The sequence below is a fragment of the Canis lupus genome, chromosome 5 (genome assembly GCF_003254725.2).
Source record: "Canis lupus dingo isolate Sandy chromosome 5, ASM325472v2, whole genome shotgun sequence".
NCBI classification, from domain to species: domain Eukaryota; kingdom Metazoa; phylum Chordata; class Mammalia; order Carnivora; family Canidae; genus Canis; species Canis lupus.
Window position 1 is genome coordinate 4,304,896 of NC_064247.1, and position 25,268 is coordinate 4,330,163.

The following is a 25,268-nucleotide window of genomic DNA, read 5'->3' on the forward strand; positions in this document are numbered from 1 at the left end:
GGGAACCTGATGTGGGACTCGATCCCAGAACTCTGGGATCACACCCTGAGCTGAAGGTAGATGCTCAACCACTGAGCCACCCAGGTGTCCCATAAATGATGCCTTTTAACTCAGATTTTCCACTGTGGCATTGGGGAACAAGCAATATACCCCACATAATATTTAGTTATAATTTTCTCTAATCCTTTCAAGGTGTTTCTCTCCTCAACCTTGGATAATTTCCTCATATGCATAGCCTGATCAATACTCAACTAAATACATGAAGAATACTCTCTGGAATTCTCTTTGTGTGCAGGTCTCTCATGTATGGAATCCTAGCTGTCTTGGTTTTCCTGGATTCCCAGCTCCATCTTCTTAACTCAGGGAAACAACTGGGCTCTGTCTGGGTTCTTCTTACCTACATTGTTATCTAAAACCTTTCCCAGATAGTAAGCTGAAACAATAGTAGGACTCCCTTCATTTGTTTTTATGTCTTACTGATCAATGTCCTTTGTTGCTTGATGTTTAAAGCTTATGTTTTTCTTAGAGTGATATCGTTAGCTAACATGTCAGCTAAAGAGGGAAGCAGCAGGTTGGCAAATTTCACTGTCTAGTATAGATTCCTCTTTTACCTTCACTCATGCCATGAAACCGGAGTCAATGAATATCTGTGTTCATCTCCTGAATACTACTTGATATTGAGGATCCAAAGAATTTCACCTATATAGGAAAAGTATGAAATCCCCTAATTTCCTTGTAGGTTATGAGATTACCCTCTCAAGATAGAATGAGGAGTTCTAACAGTACCTGGACTACTTTTATTTAATATTTTCTCCTAAATAAACCATATATTTTCATAGGGCAAAAATTATCTATCTTCAAAAACTATTTAGGTTCAGCATCTATTTTGGTGTCTGGTATATTAGAGGAGCTTAGAAAATACTGGATGGATGAACAAATCTAAGTGTTAACCAGAAAATTCTCAAACTCTCTAAAAATTTAGGCAATGAAAATAGCAGAGACAAAACATGAAACTCAGGTCCAGCTTTATAGTTCCAGCCCATTAACTCCCTTTGTTAGTTGGGCTTTAGGAAGCAGAACTAGATGAAAAGATGGTCCTTCACACCACTTAGGGCCCCTTCCCAGCACATTGCTGCATTTCTCTGCCAAACCCTAAAGCCTCAAGGCTCCTCTTAGCTCAGTAACATCTGTGTATTTTCTTAAATCCATTTCCAGATTTGATAAATATAAAAGGCAGAGCAGAGTTGAGCAGCTCAAGGAAGCAAGTAAGGGGATAATGGGTCCCTGTGCCTAGAAATCTGGCACCATAGGATTGTGTTAAATTAGGTGCAAAGAAGCCATCTGGTCAATTTAGTTTTAATCCCATCAAGTTTGTTGAAAAATATTTGCCAGTAGATCAGAAGTGAAGGGAGAATTTTAAAATAGTATAATTAGATATGATGCCAGAAAGTCTTGTCACAAGCCATCCAAGAGCAAGTAAGGAAAATAAAGAAGAAATTGCAAATACAATTAAATAAATACACCACAATAAATGATAATAAACTCAAGCAGGCTTTGGCCTCAGCCCCTGCATTCTTCTAGGCGGTTCACCGCACTCTGTGTGCTAGGTTGCTTGGCAGGCTGAGCTTAGTTGGGCTGGGTTCAGTAGTGCTTAGGAATGTGAGTGGGAAGAGATTGCCAGGCATTGCTGCCCTGGCAGGTTGTCACAGAGAGGCTAGTAGGGGTGGGACTGATAGATACCAGGCAGAGCTTTGTTCTCTGGGTACCCTGTATTGCCCCAGGTGTACCTGGCCCGGGGGACGCACTTACTCACCACTACCTCCCCCTCAGGAGAAAAAAGACAGGCTACAGAAAGCACTTCCAGGGCCAAGCTTGTCTGCTAAATTTTTCTGTATTTAATGACCACCATTCAGCAAATATGTTGCACACACTAATCCCTGAGAACCCATGCAACAAAATCTTATGTGGATGCCAGATTCTTGCATTTAAATGGGGCAGTGCCAGGAAGCACTGGAGATCCTTAATTCAAGTGCTGGGATCACTTTAAGATCTCATACCAGACTTTCAGGATCAAACCTCCAAAGACAGGAACCAAAGAGGATCACCTATATTTCTCTAAGAGTAAATTCAGGAAGAAGCTACCAATTAAATGGGAAGTTACTATCTTTTCTCTACTTTACTGGTTCTGCATCTTGCTAGATGTATGCAGGTACAACATTCTCTGCAGAACTTGTATCTATCAGGTGATGTTATGTGATGTAGCTAAAAAGAGCACCAGTCTTGGAGTCCAAAGGCATGTGTTTGTTCAGATCTATCACTTACTGACTCTACAAATATAAGCAAGTCAGCAAAGTCAATAAGCATCAACGGTTCATATATAAGATAGGATACCATTTCCTACCTTTTTAAGTTATAAACTAACACGCAGATGTTATATGTATTATTGTTAAAGGCTCTTGGAAACTTGCTGGAAGTTTTCAAAGAAGGATATCTAACAACTGGTGTACTCTTGGCTAAGAGTCAGGAGAATGGGTTCTGTTTCCTAATTCTGGGTGATTTTTGCTTCATTTATGTCAGTCCCTGTTGCCTCATTTTGCAAAATTAATGACTGAGACTAGATGCTCTAAAGGTCTTTTTCAACACCAGCATCCTGATGCATATAAATAAATCATCTTGGGAAGACTGACTTATAACTCCAAGGATTATGTGCCCTGCTCAGAATCTCCATGTTCTTGATCAGGGGTTGATAAAGTATGACCTTCCAAGCCATATCCAGCCTGACACTGTTGTTGTTGCTTTTTAATAAAGCTATTAGAACACAGCCATGCTCATTCACTTATTATTGTCTATCGCTATTCTGTGCTACAAGAGCCAAGAGTTGAGTAGCTATGACAGAAATCTTATGAAAGCAAAGCCTACAATATTTGCTATCTCACCCTTTACAGAAAGTTTGCCATCCCTTGTTTTCAGTGATTGCTGTATGGTTTCAACAAAAATATTAAACCAAAGCTTGCTAGCATTCTTTTCTTCAAAGACATAATATGACAATCTGAAATATGTTTATGCTTTTATTCTAAATTATTATAGACTCCTTGAGTTGTTAAACATAACATAATAAAATAACAATAATAAGCCTTCTCAATCTGGGGAGAAAAAGAACATTTATACCTTGGTATTACTTTCGTTGGATAGAAAGCTTAAATAGACAGGGCTTTGGGGTAATAAAAAATAAGACCTTTGTTATGTTCACAAGAGAAATAAAATTTCTCTTCTAATTTCTCTTGTAAACCAGTGAAAAGAGGGCAGCATTCATATCTGGAAGACAATTAATCCTCATACTCAAATACAAATGTCAGAGTGGAAACTTCTCAACATGTCTAGTCAACCTACCTCCATTCAAAGAAGGATCAGAGCACATTTTTCTCCCATGCCCCCTAGTTTCCACCCCCAGGTCCAGCAAAATCAAGAGACAGTGAACTCAGAACTCAACAGAAAGAAGGAAAGGAGGAAAAACAGTGAATTCTTAAAACATTTACAGCTCTGGAATTTGCAAAGCACAGGAATAGACCAGAGAACTAGGACTTTATGTGTGATAAGTCCTCGGGAAGTGCTACACTCCCTATCCCCGCCCCAGCCCAGTACAGGAATACTGGACCCCCTATACTCACCCAACACAAAGAATCTGGAACAAGAAGGTACTGAGAAGTAACAGGAAGAGGGGGAAAGATAGGAATGAAGGCACAGTCTGCCAGGTGACCCCCTTTGCACAGTGCAAAATAACAAAGTAACTAAATCAGGTGTGACTATCTTCTATCCTGCTTCTCCTATGCCCACGGGATAGTGTGACCTTCCATATTAGTTATCTATTGCTATTTAATAAGTCATCTTATTTATTAGCTCACAGATCTATGCATAATTAAGTTGGATTCAGGTGAGTGGTTCTCTTCGCTGTTTCTCTGCAGTCATGCAAATACAAGCAGTTGGAAGGTCAGCTGGGAGCTGGTCCAAGATGACATCATTCCCCTTTCTGATGGTTTGTACTAGCTATTGACTAAGCTACATGTCTCAGCATGCTATATCGTGGAGGAAAGGTTTCCAGTAGATAGAGAAGGCAAGTCCCCATGCACAAGCACTCTTTAAGCCTCAGCTAGCATCACATTTGCAAAAGTCATATTAGCCAAAGCAGATTGCTTGGCCAAGTCCAGATTCAGGCAGTAAAGACCAACCTTCTGTATCATGATGGAACAGCAAACTCACAGTGCACAAACTATGCATGTAAGGATGGGAGAGTTTTTGTAGCCATTTTTCACAATCCTAATTTTGAGTTCAAAGAGGATGAACTTGAGATTGGAGTATATCATGTACTTGTGATTTGTTAAGCTATGAGGCATCAGAGGAAGGAAGCTGGTGTTTGGAGTGAGTCTAATAAACTTGGGATCAAAGCTTAGCTTCATTACTTACTTATTGTGTGACATCGGACATACTATTTAATCCCTCCGAGTCTATTTCCTCATCCTTAAAATGGAGAACATTTTATCTATTGCACAGAGTGAAATGCCTAGACAGTACATGGCATCTCTGAGATATTCAGTTTCTACCCTCAGATATGTGTGCTTGTGTGAATGAATGTGTTTCATGGCCAGCAACTATAATTGAGTGAGAGTACATGAGGCTTTGGCTTTTCTGAGCACTGAAGTTTAGTGTCTGGCAAATAACAACACAATAATCCCCAAAATATAGCTTCTCACATCAAAACCACATGCCACATGGAACTGTTTGGACTGCGAGGGCCTGAAGGTTTGGGGGCCCTCCAGAGCTCAGTCTCTCCAAGAGGCTATGACTCACATAGCCCTAGGGAGGGGGGGATAGGGTAACCAGGCAAGGGGGCATTAACCCAATCACACCCTGCTTTCTTCATTATCCAGTTTTACAAATTGGGTGGCCAAGAACCCATGACCAAAAGGAAAGGAGTTTCGTAAAGGGAGGGCCTTGATTTTGTATAGATTCTGTTGAAGAACTAGAGCACAGACATTCCGCTCAAGAGCCAGTCAGAAGAAGGGACAATGATATGAAACCCTTAGTTTCAGGGGTACTTGAAGGACTTATGATTGCCAAAGGTGAATTTACCAGAAAATTGGAAGTCAAAGCCTCAGCATTTGTGAAGGTAGGTTTTAGGACCTGTCCTTATGGATATGCAGCTGTGGCTTTCCCAAGGACTGGACCCAGGCAGGCTCTGCTTATAGCAACCAGTGTTGAGAATCCCAAGACTATTCTATGGCCAGAGTATAAGTGCCCTTGCGGGCAGGAGACACGCTCATAATTTTAAGTACTTTGGAGACATTTATGTAATGCTCTGACTGGTTCTTAGGTGCAAAACTAGGGCCTTGAAATGACATTTTTGTGATAGGGGCAGTGTGCTTATTGTACCAATAACCAAAATCTAATGGGGGATATCAGGAACAACTGTTTCTCAGTAAGTCCATCAGAGGTGCTCTTTATAATGTTCTCCAAAATGTTGGATATTTGCATAGAAAAAAAATTCAGTAGCCCAAATTATTAAATTGGGTTCCTAGGTTTCTCAGTTTTAGCCCTAATCATTCCCTATCACAGAAAACCCTCAGTCCCAGGCAAATCAGGATGGTTGGAAATCCTAAAGTTGGAATATCTCATAGTGACCAATATGGTCATCCATCCAAGATCAAATTTAGTCTTGGACATTCAATGAGTTGCTATAATGGTCTCTTGTAGGGATACATTAACCAATAAAATAAAGGGTACCTTCTTCTCTGTCCATATTAGTCCTTACAGGTATATTAGTCAGGGTTCTTCAGAGAAACAGAACAAATAAGATGTGTGTAGATAGATAGATAGATAGATAGATAGATAGATAGATAGATAGATATTTATTTTATGGAATTAGCTCACATGGTTGTAAAGAGTGGCAAGTCCATAATCTGCAGGATTGATCAGCAGTCTGGAGTCCCAGAGAAGAATGATGTTTCAGTCTTGAGTCACTAAGAAGCAGAATTCCTTCTTACTTGGGGGACCTCAGTCCATTTTCTCTTTCAGCCTTCAACTGATTGCATGAGGCCCACCCACATTATAGAAGTTAGTCTGCTTTACTCAAAATCTACTGATTTAAATGTTAATCTCATCTAAAAAAAGTACCTTCACAAAAATATTCAGACTGGTTGGTGTTTGACCAACCAAGTTGACACTTAAAATTCACCCTCACACCTAGTCAGATACCAGTAAAGATACAGTTCCATACCATGCCTGATAGTGACTTGGATTCTAGAAGAAAGTCCTAGGAAGGATATCCTCCAAGAACTAGAGGATCTTCTTAGAGGATTTGCTAACACTATGTGCACACCAACTACTCTGGCTGGAAAACTGGAGGGCTCTGACAGGGCTTCTTCAAGACTGGGAGAACACCAAGGCTGGAACTCAAGTCTTGACCAGACCCATTCTCAGTTTGCTTTATGGTGTTTTGAAGCCACAGCAACACTGGAATGAGAGCACTGATATCTCATCTCCTCCCTAAACTGTGGGTGGAATTGGAAAGCAGCAACTCTGGCCTCTCTAAAAGTTCTGGATGTGCTAGAGTTCCCTGGCTCTGGCTACAGCTATGACAAGAAGAGAGGAAAGCAATGTTTGTCAAACAAGCCTACAGAGCTTAGAACATGGCTGGAACATCTTCCTTTTAGCTAGAATATAAAAGTATGGCTTATAGTCACAATTAGAATAGACAATTATAGCACCCTTGATTGTAGACAATTCATGATCTTGAAATATTTTATCTGTAATACTCTCCCAACCATAGAATCTCAGCATTGGAAGGACCTTAAAGTTCATCTTGTCATTGTATCCAGCTGTAACATTTATTACAAATAAACTGCAATGAGCCAGAGGCAGCATCATTACTTGATTGGCTCTGATTTTCTCATTGTGTATTAAGAACAACCCAAGTGAAAGGAATTTGAATTCTTCTAAGAATTCAAATTGTTCCTGCCTATCATGGCATTTATTTTTCTTCAGTATTCTCTTGTGGTCTTCCTTACTTGTCCATAATTTTCCTGGGTTCCCATTAATAGCACAGACCCAGAGCTTGTGGAGGAGAAGAAGGGTGGAGGATATGAATGGCCAAGAATAAGAAAGGCAGAGCATAAAGTCAAGGCAGAGACAAGAAACAATCAGGAAGATAAGGGCAAAAATAATGTTGAGCGGGGTGAATTAAGGTGGCACAGACTTTGCAAGTAGATAGATAGCCAGGACCTATGACAAAAAGAGATAAGATTGGAAAAGAAGGGAGACAGCAGACAAGGCCCAAGAATGAAGGGGATGAGGTAAAAATCAGTTATGAGGCAGAGGAAGATACCTGATGTAGCAGAGCTTAGGCTGGGGATGGGTTATACAAAAGAACTAAGTTCTAGTTGGTAGTGGCAGCACTGGACCCATTAGATGACCCATTAGATAACAAAGGGGTTGGCATTTTGACCATGGACAAAAGTAAAGCTAGTTCTATTCTCTCTGCTTAAACCCCAGACAGACTGCCCCAGTTCCTAAAAACTGCCATGGCCTTACACCAGAGCAGTGGAGTTCATTGTCTTCTTCCTTTCAGACAATAAGGCGAAAATTTGCCAAGTTTTAACAAACTTTCCATCTTCTCCCAACAGATATTCCCTGCCTACACCACCCAGGGGACACAATGTCTCCCCATGTTAAGTCTCCTATACTTAGGATATTCCTCAGATAAATGAAAACATATACACAGATCTTCCCAAAACATGTTCTGACATTTATTCATATCAGCAAACAAGCCACAGAAATTCTCCAAACCTTCTGAAACACATGCTAACCTAGCATTTCCCCCAGCAGACACAAAACTTATTCATGCTGACATAAACACACACACACACTCGTTTTCCTGAACATTGCAAAACTAAGCAGCTGATCAACCTAAGTGGAGATATATTTTAGAGATGCTCCTGATAGCCCACAAGGGAGTCAATGCTGTGGCCTATGATGGTGTTGACCAGGTTGTATACTGAATGTACAGTATGTCAAAAGGAAAAATCATTTCCAAGAACAATGATGGAAGTAGCCCAAATATGTGCTTGGAGAAAACCAAGTGAATTTGGGGTTTGATCCAAGTAAAATATCAAAAGGATGAATCAGAAAAATATATATGTGGGGCTTTGAAAAGTTATTTTTCTTTGTACAGTTAAAATGGCAGAGTTTCAATTTGAGTTTCAAGTGCACGAAAGATGTGTCAAACGATCCAGTTTGTAGCTTGTGACCAGCCTGGAGGGGAAATGATAAAACATTGTTTTGATTATGGACCTAAGATTGTTTCAATAAACACAGCCTGGAGATCACGTTAATATCAATTTTTTTAAAGTGTCTTTCTCTTCTTAACTGAGCTTTTAAAGAGAGTTTTTGTTTTTGATGGAGTCTTTGAAGGTTCCTGTCTTCAGCCTCAAAGCCTACCACATCATCCCCACTGTTTTCTGACGTTCTTTAGTCACATCTTTGCACAATTCCTTTGAGATGAGCTGAAGTCTGAAGCTTTTATAATACTAAGCAGTAAATCTCAATGTCAGGGTCAGTCCCAGGCCATGAGACATTATATAACAACCTGCAAAACTGACTCGATGTGCTTTTGACTTTGGGGGGATGTCAGTGAAAGAACATGGGATTAGGAGTTAAAAGTCCTGATTTTTAGTCCTGGCTCTGCTACTTCTAAGCTTTGTCTCCTTCCACTTTTTCATTCAGCAAATATTGTTAAGTATCTAAAATATGCCACACAGAGTGGAAGGAACTAAATAGAGAAATAGAAGCAGAGTCAAGGAGTTTATAGTTGGGGGGTAGGTAATGTAAACAATAAAATATAGTACAGTGTGGGTAAGTACAACAACGGAAACACAGAAGGTAGAAAGATTGCACACACACACAAAAAGTAAATTCCTCTGCTGAGGAAGAGGAGGGTAGGCTTCCACTAGGAGGTGGCATATGAATTAGGTTTCAAAAGATGGATGTGTCTAATCAGGTAAATAAGGAATGAATGGAGGATATTCTTGGTTGAAGATAGAGCAAGCACAAAAATCCAGAGATGGTACAGAATGAGTGTGTTTGAAAAGCTATATGCATTCTACATAAGTGAAGCACAAAGTGTATGGGATGACTAGGAGGAAAGGACCGCAATAGGAAGTATAGGTAAAGGGTAAGCAGAAGCCATTGCAATGATCTTAGACTTTTTGATCTAATAACAACAGTGGCAAATACTTGCTGAGCATTTTGAACACTGTATAACCATCATCTCACTTAATTTTTATAACAATTCTAGTAAGAAGGTACTATTATTTCCCTCCATTTAATAGATGAGGAAACCGGTCCTTGAAAAACTTATGTAACCTGTACAAAATAGAGACAGTAAAAGGAGAAGTTAGGACCAAACCCTAGTTGGTCCAACTGCAGAATCAGTTCCCTAAGGCTGCAATCCCTCATATACATAAGAAGCTTATTGGACTTAGCAAATGAAGATCACAATGACTTTTGCCAGGTCACTTTTGATAGCATTTATAAGGGCAGAAACTACATTTTAGCAGGTTGAGAAACAGACAATCTCAAGGAAGAACTTTAAGAAGTTGAAGCCCAAGTCTTTTGATCTCAATTTGTAATTTTCTCCAACATAAAGTAGTGGATAAAATGAACAGAAGGTTGAGCCAAGCATAGGAATTCAAAAAAAGAATGCTCAGATTCTAGAGTAGATTGATTTACCCGAGGGGAAGAAGGTTTGCCTGGCTGAAAAAAGAAGAGAGTGATGACTATGGTGTATAAAATGGGAGTGACACAAAATGTTACACTGCTCAGAGATGGAGAATCACATCCAATGGAGCCTACAGAGAAAGACACACATTTGAGTGAGAAAGAGAAGTAAGGTAGAGGGAAAAGATAATTCCAGAATGGCCAGTTGAGCAAACCACAAAAGCAGGAAAATACAACATATGTTTAAAGAAGTGAAGCTAGATCATGTTTGCTGGAGCACAAAGTTTGAGTATGAAATTAGTGCAAATCAACACTAGTTGGGACCAGGTTACGGAAGACTGATCCAAAGCATCTGGCTTTTATTAAGGACATAGAAGAGCATCACTAGAGATTTCTGTGCAGGGAGTGATGTGACCAAAGATCTGCTCCAGAGCAACTCATTTGGATTTCTGACTCTGGGGGTATAAAGAGCTCTATCAATGCAGCCAATGCAGTAGCCCTGGTGTGGGTGACAAGGTCTGAGCTAGAATGGTGGCAGACAAACAAAATAAAAGGGACATCCCAAGAAATATTGTGAAAGAAGAATCAACAGGACCCTGCGACTGGTGAGATGAAGCCATTAGTAATAACGTAAAGGGTTCAAAGACTTCAAGGATGGTTGTAGCATTAACAGAAATGCCAAAGTCAGGAGAAGGATGTGTGTAGTTTTCTTTCCATTGCCTTTTATAATTGTACAAATAAAAGTATTTGATGAAGAACAGCCTGAAAACACAGTTAAGGGAAAAGAATTGAAAAGTCTATAATCTCACTGTTATCATTCCCTTTTGATATATCTTCTAAAGTTTTTTCCTTCCCTACATATATATAGTTCTAATATTTCCATCATAAATTGGGGTCATTCCATTTTACAACTTCTTTTTCCCCTTAGTAACATATAGTGAACATCTCTCCAAATTAGTAATTGTAATTCAGCATTGTTGTGCTGATTATATAGAATTCTATCTTATGGTTCATAACAATTTACTCTATCTGTTCCCTGATGCCAAGAATTCTGCATGATTCCAATTTTAGCTAAAATTAACATCCTTAATGCTGAAGATCTCTGTACAAATTTAATAATTTCTCTAGTATAAATTCCTAAAGGTAAAATTTGAGGTCAAAGGAAATGTAAGATTTTTTTTAAAGGCTTTTGAACTACATTGACAAATCATCTTCCAGAAAGAACAAACTATTTACATGCCCATTAGAAGTGTAGGAGAGTGAAAAGAGAGGGGTTTTACTGTAGAGGAAATATGAGCAGTTTCAAATATGTATATTTTTAAATGCCTATAGGATGCATCAGTAGAAATGGCAAATAAATAGTTGGGAAGGAAGGAACTAGATTGTAAAAGAAAAATCCTGCTTCCTATCCCTATTATTTCTCTTCAGCACCATTTCTTCACAGCTCTTAAGCCGTGAAAGGGGGCTGGAAACAGTAATACCCCAATAACAGTAAACTCGTCTAGCACCCAGATTTTGTGGTTTCTAAATACCATTTTTCATGAAAAAGATTCAGAGTTCTTTAGAAGAATGACTATCCCTAAGACTGAATAGAAAAAGTAACAGAGGAGCCTGGAACAGCTTTTTGTGCCAGAACATAAAGGCAGTTTTCAAAGAATGATGGTCATGTTGAAAGGACACAAAAGCCAGGCTGACAATTTAGTACCAAAACAAATTATGATAATAAATAATATTAGATTAAAATCCATCAAATAAAATAGGAAGCCGTAAGTTCATACTGACATAAAATTAATGAATAAATTGAAAGTTTGATGATTAACAGTGTATTTACAAAGTCTCAAAGCAACCTCCCATAAATATTCATGAATTACAAAGAGGAGAGAAGTAACTTTACAGTGGAGGAGTCTGAGAGACACAAAATTGATCAAGTGATCAAAAGTAACATCATCAATAATGGGACAAATTTAAATCATATGCCTCTCAACACTGTAGTAGGAGGAATGCAACATCACTTCTGGAATATTCCAACAAAGATGTATAACTGAAGTCTAATCGTGAGGAAATATTAGTAAACCAAAAGTGAGAGGGATTCTACAAAATAATTGGACTTGTTATCAAGATTGTGGAGTCAAGGAACGATGGAGAAACTACTCCAGACTGAGGGAGATTAAAAGATGTGACTTGATTCTAGACTAGATCCTGCTGCATAAAAGAATTTATTGGGACAATAAGTAAAATTCAAATGGGGTCTGAGAGTTAGATGGCAATAATGTTGATATCCTGGTTCTGATTATTGTATTTTGATATGAATAAGAGAATCCTTTTTTGTTTGTAGAAAATACACATTAAAGTATTCAGAGCTGATTATGCATCATGTCACCAATTTACTCTCATATAATCAAGGTGAAAAAGGCGTTCTTTTTAATGTTCTTGCAACTTTTCTGCATACTTGAGAAAGTGAGATGAAGGGATAGAGTGAAAGAGAAAGACGGCGAGGCAGACCAGGGCTAGGATCACCCGTATGAACTTGGTAGCATGTAGATCCTGGTCTAAGCCATGCTGTGGAGTCCAGAAACTGCCTGGGTCCTCCTGCTCAGTCTCTAAATTAATCCTAATGAAGACTGGGATGTATACACTAAGAGCCTAATTCTACAATGGGGTCTTGGTTCCCCTCTGAAGACCTACACCCTAATCTCCAGAATTTTCACCCATTGGCAACAGTGGATGAGACACCTCAAACCAAAAACTTAGCAGCCACCTGACTTTAAGTATCTTAATCATCTGAAAATACAGGCTGCCCCACCCCACCCACCATACCCCCCTTGAATGTCTGTGCAGGTCCAGAAGAAGCTTGAATATGCCAAAGCTTTTATCCCATTCTTTGCTGGGGCCTCAGCTGCCTTCCCAGAGAAGCCTCCATTCCCAGACTGAAATGAAACAAATGGATGATACCTCTGAAGTAGAAGTAGGAAATGTACATGGAAGAAGAAGAGGATGAACAAGGAAAGTGTCGGGAGGGGTGATGGGGCAACAGCATGCTGTGCAAAGCAAGGGAGGAGTTCCAGAGAGGACCAGGGTTCAGCAAGCTATGGAAGTACAAAGTCTTTAGATGTGACCTTTGGGAGGTAACTGGTGGCAGGCATCTTCCATAGAGTCTGGGGCAGAAGTCAACCATGACAGATGTTGGGTGGGATGTAAAGGCATTTTTCAAAGAAGGACAGAGGTGAGAGAAAGTTGCTTAAGACAAAAAAAAAATAAAATCAAAGATTTGAGGGACATGGGGAATCCCCGTCATGTTAGGTGGGCTTACCAAAAATAACAATGAACTGAAAATAATAGTATGTGAAAGAGTGGTCAGGGGATAGAATTAAGAGGACAGGTAAAAACTTTATCTTAGATAGCAGAGACTGTCTGAGACCCAAAAGGCAGAGAAGTGAAGAATAGGTAAAGATAGTGATTTTGAGGCAAGAAAGAAGTGTGGTGACCAGTTGAGAGAGTGTAAGACTGGGCACCACAGGCCAACTGACCTCTGAGAATTCAATGTCAGGGTTCCAGCTGGGTGATCAAAATGGATGCTGTGATTAATGAGCCCACTATCCTGGGGGTGGGCCAAGGAAAGGCACAGTGCCTTGTTTACATTTCCACCACCAGTGTGTGCAGCACAGTCTCTGAGGGGGTAATTACCAGAAATGAGGTCACTGATGAAGGGAATCCTACCAGAGAAGATGAGAAAGTAGAGAAAGTGATCAAAGGAAATACTGGAAACCCAGGAGAAAATCTTGTCCATGTGACCAGAAAACATAGCCAACAATATTTACACATTACATATTTACATTAATGCTTAAAAAGCATTACTTTTAATAGCATAATGGGAAACAACCAATATGCACCGGCAAGGGGATGGCAACAAAGTGTGACACAGTCATATAATGGAATACTATTCAGCAGCAAATATGAGTTAACTATGGCTAAATGCATCAATTCAGATGAATCTGAAAAAGGTACGGCACAAATAATTACTCTGTGTGATACTATTCATACAAAGTCCATTCATGTAAAATTATAAAATATATTCATAAATATGCTTTCAAACTGTAATGAAAAACAAGAGAACCAAAAAACATAAAAGTCCTTGTAGGGAGGATCTAACCATCAGTGAGGGCGTGGGGGTGCTTCATTATTTTGGCAAACATTCTACTTCCTAAGTTGGGTAAACGGATCCAGAAGTATTTACTTTATTATCTTGTATACCCTACATACATTATATTTTATTTTTGTATGCATGAAATATTTTATGAAAAAAATAAACACAAGCATTGAAAAGGGGGAGAGTTCCCAAGGATTGTCATATGAGATCCTGAAGACCAGGTTACTTACTGCTTAGGGATCTAAAGGGATCTAAAAATTCTGGTGTCCAATTCCCAACACGTAAAACGACCTCACAAAATTGGAAAGCTATCTTTCAAGTTGCAAGATTTCAGGTAGAACTTAGAGTTCTCCCTGCAGCAAACAGAAAGGTGCATGTAATAAACTTGCAGAGAAAACAGTCTCTTGAGAAGAGAGTCAGTCCTCTAAACAATAATCTCAAAGTGACACCAGGAGGGAAGGAATACAGCAGCCCCACCTGTCTGAAGGTGAAGCTTGAGAAATCCCACAAAGGAAATCCTCCATGGGGACTGTCCAAGTTCCCGTTGAGGTGAGGAAAGAGGAAGGGTTCCTCCTGAACAAATCTGGGGACATAGATTTGCTCACTGTAGAGTCATGGAATGCTTGGCCTTGAAAAGAAGGGGCATCAGCTATGCTGCTTGGGTTTTGTAAAGACCTCAAACCATTCCAGGGGCAATATGGAGATTTGCTTAAATCCTACATGCTTACTTTTCCAAATGAATTCACACAGGACTGGAACTTCTCTCTTCTCCCTGCTCTGTCTCCAAAGCTGAACTCACTGCAAAAGGTAAGTCAGCCAGGTGCAAAGAAAGGTGCAGTGAGCATGCTCAAAATCATGAGGAAACTGACCACGGAGAGCCGGAATTGAATCAAAGACACGGCTTACAACAAGCTCTTGAGAAGTCACCCCCTAAGCTGCCAGGCCCCACGCTTCACCTTTGCCCCCACTTCTTTTCATTGCCAAGATCATCAGCTCCAGCAGTGAAGGGCTATCTGACAGTATGGCACAGCTGGAGGCCCCAGGATGGGGCTGAAATTCACTGAAGGCACTTGACTACAAATAAATAATAAAACATGAGAGAAAGGTCAGGCTCTAGGAAAGCACTCCTCATAAATCCTCTTGATCCTGATTGCTCCATCTAGGAACAGATTAAGTGCAAAATACTGATTTTAAGTGGAGTCCAGCCAAAAGTTATACAGTTTGAGGGCTTTCTGGAAGGACCATGTGCTTTGAAAGAACTCAGGTTAGGAAGTACAGTGCCGGCGAAAGATCCTAGACGGGGAGGGAAGGCAATTTCATCAACCAAGTAGACTATTCCAAATCTATCTGTAAAAGGGTATCCTTTCTGTTGCAGAGTGGGTGCTAAATCTGATGGTGCAGATGGTATAGTCATTGGAGGGTACTGTGATATCATAGGTTTGCTGTAATGGGTGGAGGTTTGTGTTTTGTTTTGTTTTGTTTCAAGACAGTGTATTCTGTGAGACGAAGGGGACAACAATTTAGGGTCACAAAATACAAAGTAGTTTAAAGTTTGAAGGCAGAAAGAATTATGCATTACTTTGGCCATTTCCCTGAGCCACTCAGTCTGTTTCTCTTCTCTGTGAAATGGGGACAATCAGGGGATCAATGTCAAAGGATATTGTGAGGATTAAATGAGATGATTTATATAAAGACCTTAGCATGATGCCTAGAACATATTCATTGCTCCATAAATGTCGCTTATCCATCATCACCAGGGTCATGATCACCATCATCATTCGCTGCGGTCAACAATACAGTCTGTAGTGTACTAGGGGCAAAGAAGTTGACACAGGCCATGAAAGGACTTATTCATTTGATGGAACTCGGTAAGTTTATGGAAAGCTAATAAGGTTACCTAGAAACCAGTAGTAAGAAGAAGGGCTCTAGGGCCTGAATAGTGACTTAGAGATATCTGTCCTTGGATAGCAGGACAAAAATGGACTGACAGACCGGCCCCTGGGTGCTGAGGAGAATATGAAGTCACTATGAGATCAGTCATTCATTCTTCCATCCAGTAAATATCTGTAAGCATCTACTCTCTGCTCCAAATACCAAGCTCTGTTCTTGGTCATACGGGTGTAGTGCTGAACGAGCAAACAGCCCTTATCCCCGCGAGCTTACTGAGAAAGAGCCAGGAGCTGAGAGAGGCAGGCCAAGACCTAAAAATGTGCCAACAACCAGGGGTAGGGTATGGTTATCATGGGATATGCGGGCACCTGTTAGAGCTCTCTGCTCTTTCAACGAAGTCCTTTGGATGGGAAATCCAAGAGCAGGATGGATGGAAAAGTAAAGAAAGACTTTAGAGCCAGTCGGACTAGGTTTGAGTCTTGATTTAGCCTTGCTGTGTGCCTAAGGTCTCTGAGCAGTTCCCTTGATTTTCAAGAAACACAGTAATAGTTTCCCTCCAGAGTATTGTGAGGATTAAAAATGAGATGTCAAAGATTTAGCTTCATGATTAACAGATACTATGCGTTCAATAAAGTAAAACTACTATTTTACTTATGCAACTTGTCATTATTTCCTCATTTATTTCTTTTAATTTCTAGTAATGTTCCTTTGAAAATATCAGCCTGTCTCAGCTGGGAAACAGGAAGGCACAGACATTTGCCCACGAGTGCAGGGAGCCACGTGTGGTGAGATAGCATGTGCTGACAGTGAGGCTCGAGGCAGACCCCCTGGAGGAGAATTTCAGCCTTGGATGAGGTTGTATTTTGGTGACAAGAGGACTCCTCTTGGGTCCCAGGAACCAGGCTGGGCAGGACAAGAGGTCAGAAGCACAGACACACCGTGATAAAGTGTACACTAGTACAGTCTTCACAGGGGACTTGCACACACAATGTCCCACTTGATTCTCCAATCAGCTTTAGAGGAAGCTCTTTTGTCTCCTATTACACTGCTTGCATATAAGAATCATTACCTTTATTCTTGCTGCTGTTGTTGCTTAGTACTTTGCTGCTCATGTTGTCAGTTTCTTTTTTTAATTCTTGGAAAATACACATAAAATTTATCATCTGAACCATTTTTAAGTACAGTCATGTTGTTGTGCAATCATTGCCTCTTTTGAGTCTCAATGTCCCATGTCTGGTGGAAGCTAGACTCCGGTGTCAGCACTCTTGCCGCCCCGTGCATGCTAACTCCTAGCCCCGGGGATGATGCTGCATTCTGCTCTGCACCTTTGTGGTGTGTTTCTCTCTGCATAACAGAAAGTGGTTTGGGCATGAAGGTAAGTGGGGGCTGCTATGCTCCTCACCTTTCATCTGGTGCACAGTCTATTTGAAATTTAACATCTTTCACCTGCTTCTGACACACATTTACCAGGATATGACTCAAATCGAGCTCCACTTGGCTAACATCTGCCTTTCCAGTCCTGCCTGACTCGGCAGGGAAGCTAGTATCTGGCAGAGGAAGCATTGTTGGGTTGCTGTTCCTGGCAAAGGAAAGCAGGATTTGCTGCCTAACATAGCAAGGGACGAGGCAGGGCTCCTAGTTCTTTTCCCAAGGCCTCTGCTAACGCTCTGTGGGGTTTTTCAGGAAGTCACTTTGTGCTTAGCTATCTGTCAGGAATAAGAATAACAAAATCATTTTCTGTATAGTTCTTCTGTGGTGACTCATGCAATCAAAAATACTTTCAGGTCCTCCAGATTCAAGATGTTTGAGAATGGTTAACCCTATTTTAGAAAAATGATCTGATTTTTAATTATATGATATCATTTGTGTGGATTTAGTGCTTAGTAGGTGCCAGCCACTGTGCTAGGAATCCATGTCCCTGGATGACCCAAAAGATGGTTCTAGGGCCAGGCTTTATCAAGATAGATGAGAGATGGTGAGCTCTCTGGGACTCTTTCCAAGCACCATCCCCACTAAGTTCCTCAAGGGCCAGTTAGACAGGGATGCTCTCAGGACAAACAGATCCCTTAATATTGCCCAAGACTTCAGCCTCGAAAGCTGGACTAGCCCATACAGGAAGTTCCCTAATTCCTTTTGCTACTCTTATTTAAGGCTGGGGTCTGGAGAAAATGATGGGCCTCCCTTCTATGCTCTCTTCCCCTAGTGCAGAATCATGGCTCCTCAGCCTGTCAGCCCCAACAGTGGGAAGTACAATGGGAAGCCAGAAAGAGGCAAGGAGCAGAGACCAAGCCACTATGAGATGTCACCCTTCACTCCTCTCACCAATACTTTCCTTCTGACCCCAGGGGCTCTATTCTACCCTCACTTGTGTTGGAAAGCCTCCTCCTCCCCTGGGACTAGGAGGCGGTCCCCATCTCTGTTTTGAGTTTGTAACCCAAAATCTGCTATACCTATGACCACAAGATGCCTAGAGGATTATGGGAAGAAATTTGGGTCTCCCCACATCTAGGAAACTTTAAGAAGGGGGCCTTAGAAACACATCCTTATGGTTCTTTTCCCTGTAGTTTCTCAGTGGTGAGCTGGGGTGTTAGCAAATAACAGGTGAGACATTTTTTCATTTTGTCTTGATTGCAAGACAAATGTTTTCGGTTCAGGGATAAGAATTTATCAAGGTCTATAAGTTGTACACTAAATGCTCACAGATTATACAACGTCAGCTCAGAGAAGAGATATCAGGTCTAACTTTCTTCTCATCACATCAGTAAATGGAAATAAAGCCACTGGATTCCACTCATTCCTGGCCTTGGATATTATCTATCTCTGGTTTCTTTGGCAAATTCTATCCTGATTTTCATACCTAAATCAAGTACCCACGTCTCATCCTGCTAAATATCTAATGAAACAATGGGCTTTTCTCTGTCATCTCAGACCCTTTGCCTTGTTTGAGAGTTCTCTCAGGATCATTCACCATGTGATTAAGTCAATCTCATGAGAGCATAGAGCCCTAAGCCTTTGTACTGCTCACCAGTTATCTGCACAGATAGTCACAACTCAGAGAATGTCCCTCACTACTAAAGAAGACCATTCTGGGGATCCCTGGGTGGCGCAGCGGTTTGGCGCCTGCCTTTGGCCCAGGGCGTGATCCTGGAGACCCGGGATCGAGTCCCACGTCGGGCTCCCAGTGCATGGAGCCTGCTTCTCCCTCTGCCTATGTCTCTGCCTCTCTCTCTCTCTCTCTGTGTGACTATTATAAATAAAAATAAAAAAAAAAAATTTAAAGAAGACCATTCTGCTTGGTCCACTCATTATCTTATTATTAGATCATAAAGGATCCAATATGCCTGAATAGTAGCAATCATAAGAAAAACTTAAGAATTTAATCTTAAAGGTTAACATGGAAGTGAAGCTACCCCCTAAATAAATAAATAAATAAATAAATAAATAAATAAATAACCGATTCTTAGGATATGGAACATAGAACATAGAAGTTATATCAGCTGTGCCACCGTCTCCTTCTTAGCATACCTGGAAAAGGCCTTTATTCAGTTTTGGACTTATCCTCCAAGAGAATTGGGTGGTTGCTTTTTTTTTTAAGATTTATTTATTTATTTAAGAGAGTGAGAGAGCACAGGAGGGGCAGAGCAAGAGAAATTTCACTGAGCTTGGAGCCTGATATTGGGCTTGATTTTAAGACCCTGAGATTAAGATCCTGAGATCATGAGCTGAACCGGAACCAAGAATTGGACACTTAATCAACTGTGCCACCCAAGGGCCCCAAGAGTTGTTGATAATACGTAGGAATTACCTGAATAGTTCAGTTGGTTAAGCAACTGACTCTTGATCTCAGCTCAGGTCTTGATCTCAGGGTCATGGGTTTTGATCCCTGAAAAAAGAAAAAGAATACATAGAAATCATTGAGAAAACAAGACATGTAGCCTTAATTTAAAAAGTAGATAATTTCTTGAGGTGGCTACTGGGGCAAAAGCCATGAAAGAGATCTTAAAGATTTATCTTATGAATGAGAGCAGAAATGGAACTTAGGGGTAGATACCACATTTCTGCCCCATAACAGAAAAGTTTCTAACAGAATTGTCTGAAAATTGAACTGGTTGCTCCTTGTCTCTGACAGTATTTAAAAGCCATTAGATGACCACTTGGTATAAAGACCACTTTCATGTTGGGAGGTAGGCCTAACTAAATGACGTCTAAACTCCATACTAAAAAAAATAAATAAATAAATAAATAAATAAATAAATAAATAAATAAACTCCATACTAACTCATAGGGTTTTTTCTTTTTCCCCTCATCTTATGGATAAATGGAGAGTTGTCCTGGCTTACTCATAAAGCAGTTCCTCCAGGAGGAAGCAACATTTTCAAGATGGCAGCTCTAGGAAAACAAAGTTTCTTGGGATCACTAGTGGAGATTGGCTAGAGGCAGAGGAAGAAAAATTGAGATGGATCTATTAACAGAAGAGGGAAGAAGACACATTCCAGGGGAGGAAATCATGAGGCATGCAGATGGAATGTGTAGTTCCCAAGAGTTTGAGTGAGTTTTGATGGTCTGGAGAGGAACTTTATGAGGGAACTTTCTCCAATAAAACGAAAAGACAAACCTCATGGAGGAATTTACTGCTCATAAACCAAATCCTGAGAATCTAACCATGGAGAGCTGGAATCAACCTGAACTGCTATTCCATGTCATTGGGCACTTGCTAGCTATTTTTGCCTCGAATAAGAGTGATTGGTAGACTCCCTGAAGCATCCTTCTGTCTACCTCTAGGACTCCTTTCTTCCCTTACCTTCTATATTTATTTTCTCTATGCCCAGAAACCAAATGAGAACTGAGGAGCAGACCACCATAGAAAACCAAGACTCTGAAGACTGCCATTTGCCTGGGCTTTGCATGACCTGTTCCAATGGCTGACCCATCTTACCCTGACTAACCCATCTTACTCACCAAAAGGAGTCCTCTTGCAAAGTTGTGATGTGGCTTAGGAATTGGTCTTTCCTTGGGGCACCTGGGTGGCTGTCAGGAGAGCATCTGACTCTTGGATTCTGCTCAGGTAGTGACCTCAGGGTCGTGATATTGAGCCCAGCATCTGTCTCCATGCTCAGTGGGGAGTCTGCTTCTTTCCCTTTCTCTCACCCTCTCCTTCTGCCTCTCCCCCTACTTGTGCTCTCTCTCCCCTCTCTCTAAAATAAATAAATCTTTTTTAAACGATTGGTCCTTCCTCCATTGCTGATAAACCACTAACTCTACTCTTAGTCTATTTCTTACATTATAGTTTGAGAATGGATGCTCACAATACGCTCAATTCATTATTTCATATCTTAGAATCATAAAACAAGAGTCAAAGAGTTAAAGTAGTTAAAAGAGTGCTGGGCTTGGAGGTACACCGCCTGGATTTGAAATCTCTATCATTTGCTAACTGCTGACTTTGAACGAGATACTTAACTTTTCTGGGCCTCAGTTTCTTCATCTGTAAAAGGAAAACTATAACTGTACCTACTTCATAAGACAGTTGTGAAGCTTAAATGATGTAATAACAGTACACTATTCAGCATAATGCTTGACATTCAGGAAGTACTAAAAATTTGTGATCTACTATTACATTGTCTTAGAACTTGAGAGAAAATGGTCAACACCTACCCTGCTCACAGTGCTTGATTGCAGATGAGTAGTTAATCTGTTCCTGTTGTTGAGTTAAGGCTTTCGTGGGCCCCTGTTTTTAACCTCATCCATATCTTAGTTTATAGGAGAGTAAAAATCTATTATTATTATTATTATTATTATTATTATTATTATTATTATTCCCTGATGTTATAAGAGAACTGCATCTTCATTTCATGTTGATTTTATCTGGTATTAATTATTTTTTACAAAAGGCTTTAGTTTGCCCCTTCTCACCTCTTTCATGTAAGTGCAAAAAGGCAGACTCAAAAACTAGAAATGAAATTTGGGTTTCTGCAGGTGAGGACCTGGGAAGACCCACACTTAGTGACAGAGCAGGACAAAAAATTAGTCCTGTTCTTCTTACATTATTCCAATAAATTTGTTTATTAAGTGTATTCTTAAAAGTATGTAAGGGATTATTTGTTAAGTGAATGCACATTTCTCCTATACACATAAATGTGTGTTTTATACGTTTGATACTGTCTTTAATAACACAGATATACAAAGCCATACATATGCAAGCATGTATTTTTTTTAAGATTTATTTATTTATTCATGAGAAATACAGAGTGAGAGAGAGGCAGAGACATAGGCAGAGGGAGAAGCAGGCCTCTGGCAGGAGCCTGATGCAGGACTCGATCCTGGATCCCAGTATCATGACCTGAGCTGAAGGCAGCCGCCCAACCGCTGAGCCACCCAGGTGTCCACAGCAAGTGTGTATTATCGACTGAGTACAATCCTTACTATGAACATTCCCATAAAACCTGCCACAGCAGTCTCCGGCCAACTCTCTCAACCGCATGGCTTAGAGACAGAAGTGAACCCATGGGTCTTCCCCACCATTAGGTCAGAACAAGTCCACCAATAACTGCAAGATCTGCTGTTTCCTTCTTATGGTCTGGCTTAGCTCCAGGCCTCGCTGTAGGAGACGAGGCAAGGGAGATTCCTAACCTTGTGCAGAGCTATGCAGAGGGCTGAGGGGCCAGGGCTTAGCTTTTCTGTCCAAAGAAGGATCCTATTTCAAAGGGTAAAGCAGGCTTTCTTACCTAATATCTGCAACTTTTCTCAAGCCCTATCTCCCCCCTAAAATTGCCAAGGAGTCTCAGACAAGCTCCTGAAGTTTTAATCATTCATTTATTAAACAAGTCTCCACTGAGAACCCAGCAGTTATCAGGCACTAGGGATGCACTGGGGAGTAAAACCAATCCAGGCCAGAGTGAGGAGACAATAGGAGCATCTGGAGACAGTCCAGGCAAAAATGTGAAAAGAGGAAATGTCTTAGTTATTGTTTTCCAGGCTTTCCCCTTCCCAGATCACTCCCCCTCACCCTTGCTTCCTTTGCGTTGTAACGAGCTCCCTCAAGCTTCTCTTGGTCTTTTATCTCTTCCTTCATGAAAACCTGATTCCTGGGGAAATAATTTGATTATTTATGTATTTATGTATTTATTTATTTATTTATTTATTTATTTATTTATTCAACAACTATATGTTGATCACCTACTAGACAACACCTGCCATGTATTGCAGTAGGTAAGCTATCAGTCATTGAAAGCTTCTCTTAGGAGTGTTTGCATTTCAAGTCTTTATAAAAATTCTTTCATACTTTGTTTACTGAGCTATAATTTACATACCATAAAATTCATCCCTTACAAATACACAATTCAGTGGTTGTTTGTATATTCACAAAATTGTACAACCATAACCATTATCTAATTCCAGAATATTTTCAGCACCCCAGAAAGAAAACCCATACCCATTAGCAGTCATTTCTCAATCTCTCCTTCCCATATCCCTAACAAGCACTCAATAACTTTCTTTCTCTGTGGAGTTGCCTATTCTAGACATCTCATTAAATGAAATCATATCATCCATGATCTTTTGTTCATTCCTTTTGATGGCTGAATAATATTTTATTATACGGATATATTTTGTTTATCTGTTCATCACTTTTTGAACATCTGAGTTGTTCCCATTTTTTGCTATTATGAATAATGCTAGTATGGACATTTGTGTACATGTTTTTGTGAACATGTGTTCTCGATTCTCTTGGCTATATACATAGGAGTACAATTGCTGGATTATATGGCAATTCTGTGTTTCACTTTTTGAGAGAATGACAATGTTTTCCAAAGTCATTGTACCAGTTTACATTCCTACCAAAAATATATGAAAGTTCCAAGTTCTCCACATCTTCACCAACACCTGTGATGGCCCATTATTTTTATTAAGACTATCCAGTGGGTTTCAAGTGATATGTCATTGTGGTTTTAATTTCTATTCCCTTAATAACTAATAATGTCGAGTATCTTTTCCTGTGCTTGTTGACCATTTATGCATCTTCTTTGGAGAAATATCTATTCAAATCCTTTGCCCATTTTTATTGAGCTAATTTTCTTTTTATTGTTGAGTTGAGAATTTGGTTTTCTTTTCATTCTGGATACTAGATCCCTATCAGATACACGATTTACAGATATATTCTTCCATTGTGTTGGTTGTCTTTTTCACATTCTTTATTGTGACTTTTGAAGCACAAAAGTTCATGATTTTGATGAAGTCCAATTTTTTTTTCTTGGTTGTTTGTGCTTTTGGTTTTCTATGTAAGGAATCATTGTCTAATCCAAAATCACGGGAATTTATGTCTATGTTTTTCTCCAGGAGTTTTATGGTTTTAGCACTTCTATTTATTTTTTCAAGATTTTATTTATTTAACAGAGAGAGAGCACAGCAGAGGGAGAGGGAGAAGAAAACTCCATCCCCACTCACCCCTCGCAGCTGGGAGCCCAATGTAGGGCTCAATCCCAGGACCTTGGGATCATCACCTGAGCCAAAGGCAGATGCTTTAACTGGCTGAAGCACCCAGGTGCCCCAGTTTCAATACTTACATTTAGGTCTAAGATCCAGTGTTAGCTAATTTTTGTATATGATGCAAAGTAGACATCCAAATTCATTCTTTTTTATGCAGATATCCTGTTGCCTCAGCACAATTTGTTAAAGACTATTCATTCTCCACTCAATTGGTCTTCACACTCTTGTTGAATGAAAATCAATCAACTGGTAGATCCTGGGTTCTATTCCTTTAATCTGTATGTCTTTCCTTATGCCAGTACCACAGAGTCTTCATCACTGTAACTTTGTAGTAAGTTTTGAAATTGAGAAGTGTGAACACTTTGTCTTTATTCTTTTCCAAGATTGTCTGGGCTATTCTGAGTCCCTTGCATTTACATGCAAATTTTAGGAACAACTTGTCAATTTTTGCAAGAAAAAAAAGACAACTGAAATTTTGAAAAGGATTTTTTTCTATTCTTTTAAGGAGATCTTCATTGTTCCTATTGTCCCACTCGACAATCCCAGGCTCTCTATATGTTACAGATTGAAGTCTATACTCACCAAATATGCATTTAATTCTCTTTTACTCAGGCAATTATTATATAAATAATTGCATTGCTATTGGAAACATATTTTAAGATTTTAATGACCATGAAGGAGATTTATAGCTATTACAGACTTGCTAATCCTCAATAAATATGTTTTTAATCAGGTTAACATTTTATATACAATAACTATCCTATTAATTTGGGGGTGGATTTTGTAGCCTTGACAGAAAGCACTGCAGTTGATTTGTTTTCCCTGGGGCTCTTTAAGTTACCCTTTAAGTTTGGAGATTAAAACAGGCAGATTTTCCACCCTCCAAAAATCAAGACTTAGGAATAAGATTGAATATAGCAGTGACGAGAAAGAGCTGGCAGCTTAGAGTTGTCAGGAGATGTCTGGACTAAGAATCAAGAGA

At 39.9% G+C, this 25,268-nt stretch overlaps 1 long non-coding RNA gene across 1 annotated transcript in view; it reads right to left on the reverse strand.

Annotated features, from left to right (window-relative positions):
• Positions 1-25,268, reverse strand: part of LOC118354776 (uncharacterized) — a 120,530-nt gene that overhangs the window by 87,562 nt on the left and 7,700 nt on the right. Inside the window, exon 2 of the long non-coding RNA XR_007410585.1 lies at positions 19,611-19,688. This is a non-coding gene — a long non-coding RNA (uncharacterized LOC118354776). The remainder of the gene's footprint in view (positions 1-19,610; positions 19,689-25,268) is intronic.